Source organism: Ornithorhynchus anatinus, chromosome 20, assembly GCF_004115215.2.
Source record: "Ornithorhynchus anatinus isolate Pmale09 chromosome 20, mOrnAna1.pri.v4, whole genome shotgun sequence".
Classification (NCBI taxonomy): domain Eukaryota; kingdom Metazoa; phylum Chordata; class Mammalia; order Monotremata; family Ornithorhynchidae; genus Ornithorhynchus; species Ornithorhynchus anatinus.
In genome coordinates, this window is record NC_041747.1 from 11911757 (window position 1) to 11918431 (window position 6675).

Genomic DNA, 6675 nt, shown 5'->3' on the forward strand with positions numbered 1-6675 from the left:
AAAGAAGCGGCCATTAAAAAAACAACAACCCAACAACAACAGTATCTGAATGGAAAAAATACCCAAAAGACACAAAAGAAAAGTTATTCCTTTGATAATGACGTATTTATTTTCATCTTAAGTTTCTGGGCACTAATATACATGGTCCTCTTTTCTGCTATTTTATATATAACTAAAAAATGATTTAAACAATTATGGAATGAGAACTGCACTTAGAAGAAAATTGTAACATTCTAAGAAGTCACCTGCAGGATCTAACTGTTGATAATCTGTTAAAAAAAAACACACCCCAAAACCCATGCTGAAATGTGGTGCTGGAATACTGAAATGTCTGGGTCAGTTCAGTTTTCAGACCTACTTGTGGCCGAGTCTTCTCAGAGTTTGCTCTTGAGAGCAGGTGTAGTGTCTTCTGCTTTTATCATAGGTCCCTAACTGCCTAATACAGTGCCCTGCATCTAATAAGTGCTCAGTAAATATCACTGATGGCAAGCCAATAGACAGATTTAAGCAGTTACACATGTAAATGCTAAGACTGGTTGTTGAGAAGATCGGACCCTGAAGGAATTCCTCTGGGAGAAAGGGGAAGGTGGATTTTTAGGAGGGATTTGAAATTGAGGGAGGAACAGTGGGTACTGAACACCCATTTTACAGACTGGGAAATTGAGGCACAGAGAAGACAAGTGACTTGCCCAACATCACCCAGCAGGTAAATGACAGAGCTGGCATTAGAACGTGGGTCTTTTGCCCCCCCCCCCCCCCCCGCCAGTCCTGTGTTCTTTCCACTGGGCCATACTACTTCTATATAGCAATTTAAGTATCGACTCAATGTGGGGACCTTATTGTTTGTAATCTTGTCTCCATATAGTTGATCAGCACAGAGCTGATGAAACTGTATGAGATACTGGAACTTCTTTCTTGGTGCATTCTTGTATTTTATTCCTATACTTTGGCACTTAGGGTACATAGGTATATCTTTATTTGTGTATTCAGCTTTTTCAACCTGACATTCTTTACTATTTCCTGTTCTAACACAAAAGGTCTTCCTGTTCTAGCGCCCAGTACTGTGTGCACTGAACTAAGCGCTTGGGAGAGTATAATACAGCAGAAGACATGTTCCCTGCCCATAATGAGATTGGTCCATCTCTGCCATTAGATTGTAACCCTCTTGACAGTAGGGAATGTGTCTTGCTTAATAATGATGGTGGTAATTGTGGACATTATCATTATTATCGTGGTATTTGTTAAACACTTACTTTGTGGCCAGCACTCTTCTAAAAGCTGGAAGAGATATAGATTAATCAGATCGGACACAGGAGGAGGAGGAGGAGGAGGTTAGATATGTTACAACATTTTTGTTTGATATGGAGCATGAGGGCCCTCCTGACACCAAAATCCCTCGGTCAGTCTCCCCAAGCAGTTGCCAGGCTTCTTGAGCCCATTTCCAACTCCCACTTGATTCATTCATTCAATTCAGTTGTATTTATTGAATGTTTACTGTGTGCCAAGCACTGAACTAAGCGCCGAAAAGAGGCCGGGCTTGGGAGTCAAAGGTTAACGCCGCTTTGCCACTTGTCAGCTGTGTGACTTTGGGCAAGTCCCTTAACTTCTCTGTGCTTCACTTGTCTCATCTGTAAAATGGGGATTAAGACCGTGAGCTCCAGGTGGGACAACCTGATCACCTCGTATCCTCACCAGCGCTTAGAACAGTGCTTTGCACATAGTAAGTGCTTGAACCTTCATAATCATTTCCATTTTTTTTTTTGGTCAATACACGTGTTGTTGGACTGTGTGCTGTGTAAGTAGCATAACCCAGTGACGTCGTATAGTTCTGTGTTTCCAGTGAAAGTTTTGGGTTGTCAGAAGGGAGCCCGGTTTCCCTCGGGCTTACTGCCACGTCTACAGAGCGGTTCATATTCCTCTTATTGAGGCTATGCCTCCAGATCACGGTCGTCAGCTCCTGGTTAGGAGGGAACAGAGTCCACCAAGTGCTCAGTACTGCGCCTTGAATTCAGTTAAAAAAAAAAAACACCATAAAAAAAAGCAGGCAGTACTCCCAGAATAAGTGCCTTTTGGACTTCTGCTGATCCTTATATCCTGTTAAGTTGGATGCCCTTATAGCCTCAGTTCCAGCTGGGAAATGTTGACTGGCATTTCTCATACAAGAAATAACTCTCCCACTCCAGAAAGGGGTTGGCTTTGGCAGGATAGTCTCCCTCCGGGAAGCTGGGTTAGTAGTTCCCTAGCTCGGTTTTACCCTTGATTTTGCTCGGTCTTTTTTTTTGCAGCTGTTGGTTAATGCCATTTTGCACTTGTTTTGTTCCACACAACCTCTTTGCACTGAATCCCAGATGCATGTGAAATGGTCACAAAAGACGTATCTGGGTTAAATGAGCGCTAAACAGGTTTTAAAATTACTGCTCATTGTTTAGAAGCAGATGCGAGCCTCAAACAAATGCAAAACATCGATGCAAATGCAAAAAGGAGGGCAATTTGAAAATCAGATCCTAAGTGCTTGATTCTATAGGGGGTGAAACGGGCTATTTTCCCTGGAAGTCGATTCCCTCGGCTCGGGCCAGTTCTGCTAATGGACTAGGAACTCACTCGTGAAATCCAACAGTGGCAATCGGGTTTGGTGGACTCAGGGTGTTCCGTGAAACTCATCGGCTTGTCCATGCTGCAGTTTCAAGAAATACCAATCCAAAGATTTCTAGTGCCCTAGGAGCCCCCTAGACTCTAAGTTTGTTGTGGGCAGAGAGGGTATCTATCATCCCGAGCAAGAGCCCGGGCTTGGGAGTCAGAGGACATGGGTTCTAATCCCAACTCCGTCACTTGTCTACGTGACCTTGGGCAAGCCACTTCACCTTCCTGGGCCTCAGTTACCTCCTCTGAAAAATGGGGATGAAGCCTGTGAACCCCGCGTGGGACAACCTGATGACCTTGTATCTACCCCACCGCTTAGAACAGCGCTCGGCACATAGTGAGCGCTTAACGAATAACATGATTGCCGTTGTTAATATCTGTTATGTTGTACTCTCCCAAGAGCTTGGCACAGCACTCTGCTCACAGTAGGAACTCAATAAATACAACTGATTGATAGATAGGAGCTCCAGTGGGAATCAGCATTTAGCACAGCTTCTCCGGGCCTCAGCGACCTCATCTGTTAAATGGGGATGGAGACTGTGAGTTCCTTGTGGGACAGGGGCTCTGTCTGACCTGATTTGCTTGTATCCATCCCCGTGCTTAGTATGGTGCCTGGCACATAGTAAGCCCTTGAGAAATGCCATAATAATAATAATAATAATATGTAATATGTGTGTACTATCTATGTTATATTGAACTCTCCTAACCATTTAGTACAGTGCACTGCACGGTAAATGCTCCATAAATAGAGTTGAATAACTGATCGAAAGAAGGTCCCGTTGGAATGAGCATCAAGAGCAGCTTTCACAGCACCCGGAAAGAGGCCCCGACCGATCTGTGAGGTCTGGAGGCCCACGTCCCTGAAGTACCAGGGAGCGGCCACCAGAGGGCTTCTAAAAAGATGACACCATCTTTTTAGATGACCCACGGATCCTCGGGTGCGGGGGTCGGGGGCAGAACAACCTCAACCTCCTCCTCCTCCTCCTCCCTCCCCCTCCTCCCCCCTCCTCCTCCCCCCCTCCTCCTCCCCCTCCTCCTCCCCCTCCTCCTCCCCCCCCCTCCTCCCCCCTCCTCCCCCCCCCTCCCCTCCCCCCTCCCCCTCCCCCTCCCCCTCCCCCCTCCCCCTCCCCCTCCCCCCTCCCCCTCCTCCTCCCCCTCTCCTCCCCCCTCCTCCTCCCCCTCCTCCTCCCCTCCCTCCCTCCTCCTCCTCCCTCCTCCTCCTCCTCCTCCTCCCTCCTCCTCCTCCCTCCTCCTCCTCCCTCCTCCCTCCCCTCCTCCTCCCCCTCCTCCTCCCCCTCCTCCTCCCCCCTCCTCCTCCCCCTCCTCCTCCCTCCCTCCTCCTCCTCCCCTCCTCCTCCTCCCCCTCCTCCTCCTCCCCCTCCCTCCTCCTCCCCTCCTCCTCCTCCCCCTCCCTCCTCCTCCCCCTCCCTCCTCCTCCCCTCCTCCTCCTCCCCCTCCCTCCCTCCTCCCCTCCCTCCTCCTCCCCTCCCTCCTCCTCCCCCTCCCTCCTCCTCCCCCCCTCCTCCTCCTCCCCCTCCCCCTCCTCCCCCTCCTCCCTCCCCCCCCTCCTCCCTCCTCCCCCCTCCTCCTCTCCTCCCCTCCTCCTCCTCCCCCTCCTCCTCCTCCTCCCCCTCCTCCTCCCTCCTCCCTCCCTCCTCCCTCCTCCTCCTCCTCCCCTCCTCCCTACCTCCTCCCCCTCCTCCTCCCTCCTCTCCTCCTCCTCCTCCCTCCTCCTCCTCCTTCCTCCTCCTCCTCCTCCTCCTCCTCCTCCTCCTCCTCCTCCTCTCCTCCTCCTCCTCCTCCCTCCTCCTCCTCCTCCTCCTCCTCCTCCTCCTCCTCCTCTCCTCCTCCTCTCCTCTCCTCCCTCTCTCCTCCTCCTCCTCCTCCTCCTCTCCTCCTCCTCCTCCTCTCCTCCCTCCTCCTCCTCTCCTCCCTCCTCCCTCCTCCTCCTCCTCCTCCTCCTCCTCCTCCTCCCTCCTCCTCCCCTCCTCCCTCCTCCTCCCTCCTCTCCGCTCCTCCTCCTCCTCCTCCCTCCTCCTCCTCCTCCTCCCTCCTCCTCCTCCTCCTCCCCTCCTCCTCCTCTCCCTCCCTCCTCCTCCTCCTCCTCCCTCCTCCTCCTCCTCTCCCTCCTCCTCCTCCTCCCTCCTCCTCCTCCTCCTCCCCTCCCTCCTCCTCCTCCCTCCTCCCTCCTCCTCCTCCCTCCTCCCCTCCTCCTCCTCCTCCTCCTCCTCCTCCTCCTCCTCCTCCTCTCCTCCTCCTCCTCCTCCTCCTCCTCTCCTCCCCTCCTCCTCCTTCCTCCTCTCCCTCCTCCCCCTCCTCCTCCTCCTCCCCCCTCCTCCTCCTCCTCCCCCTCCTCCTCCTCCTCCCCCTCCTCCTCCTCCTCCCCCTCCTCCTCCTCCTCCCCCTCCTCCTCCTCCTCCCCCCTCCTCCTCCTCTCCCTCCTCCTCCTCCTCCCCTCTCCTCCTCCTCCTCCCTCCCTCTCCTCCTCCTCCTCCTCTCCTCCTCCTCCTCCTCCTCCTCCTCCTCCTCTCCTCCTCCTCCTCCTCCTCCTCCCTCCTCCTCCTCCTCCTCCTCCTCCCCTCCTCCTCCCTCCTCCTTCTCCTCCTCCTCCCTCCTCCTCCTCGCTCCTCCCTCCTCCTCCTCCTCCTCCTCCTCCTCCTCCTCCTCCTCCCCTCCTCCCCTCCTCCTCCTCCTCCCCTCCTCCTCCTCCTCCCCCCTCCTCCTCCTCCTCCCCCTCCTCCTCCTCCTCCCCCCTCCTCCTCTCCCCCCTCCTCCTCCCTCCTCCCCCTCCTCCCTCCCCTCCTCCCTCCTCCCCCCTCCCTCCCCTCCCCTCCTCCTCCTCCTCCTCCCCCTCCTCCTCCTCCTCCTCCCCTCTCCTCCCCCTCCTCCTCCTCCTCTCCCCCCCTCCTCCCTCCTCCTCCTCCCCCCTCCTCCCTCCTCCTCCTCCCCCCTCCTCCTCCTCCTCCTCCCTCCTCCCCCCTCCTCCCCTCCTCCTCCCTCCCCCCTCCTCCCTCCCTCCTCCTCCCCCCTCCTCCCTCCTCCTCCTCCCCCTCCTCCCTCCTCCTCCTCCCCCTCCTCCCTCCTCCTCCTCCCCCCTCCTCCTCCTCCTCCTCCCCCTCCTCCCTCCTCTCCCCCCTCCTCCTCCTCCTCCTCCCCCTCCTCCTCCTCCTCCTCCTCCTCCTCCTGTAGTTCGTGAGTTGCAGCTGAGGCATTGGGTATTGCAGCGAGCTGCACATAGGAGGCAAGTGGTAGGGACCTTCTGACTCCCAGGCCCATGCTTCATGCACTATGCCCTGTACCAGTAAGGGGGGAAGAAGAAGAAGGAGGAGGAGGAGGAGGAGGAGACAAGTAGCCAGTTACCAATGGCAACTGTCCTTAGTCTAATTTCTGTAACTTTTCTCTGCAGATCCAAGCCTTGCGATGACCTATACCTCAGCCATCTGACCGCAGGGATCTCCGACTCCCACTGGGATCGCCCCCCGGAACCCAGATGGATGGAGGTCAACGTGGCATCTCGCTGCTCTTCCCAGTTATTCCTGGCAAAACGAGAACATCTTAGAAAGCCACAGCATCAGCCAAGAGGCCAAGACACCGGGACTTAGCATTGACCAGTTTCCTCCTCATCTCACAAATCCTGAGATGAATGAAAAAGTTTGGGCTTTTTCATTCCACCTTGACCCCAGGAGATCCAGGATGGGGGGGTCTTCCAGGGTGTTCCAAAGTCAGCTCCCTGAACTCATCTGATTTGTCTCTGATCAGCCTTCGCCTGAGGGAGAACGCAAAAATTCACCTTCCCATATGGCAAGCAACATGATCTGCTGAAGGCTGAAGTGGGGTCAGTGCTGCTCTCAACCCCATTTTCCAAACCCGCCAAGTAACTTTCTTTGGACCCAGAAACTAGAAAGACCCAAACAAGGAAATTTTGCTTGGCAGATCATGTTAGCAGCCATTCTCTGCAAAGCATCATGACAAATAAAACAAAGATGTCATGCTGTCTGGTCTTCCTGGGTCTTCCAAAATGAGTATATGCCTTCC

General features: G+C 54.2%; 1 pseudogene; it reads left to right on the forward strand.

The window, feature by feature from the left end:
• LOC103170474 overlaps window positions 1–6242 on the forward strand; it is a 41803-nt pseudogene extending 35561 nt beyond the window's left edge.
• The last annotated feature ends 433 nt before the right edge of the window (window positions 6243–6675 follow it).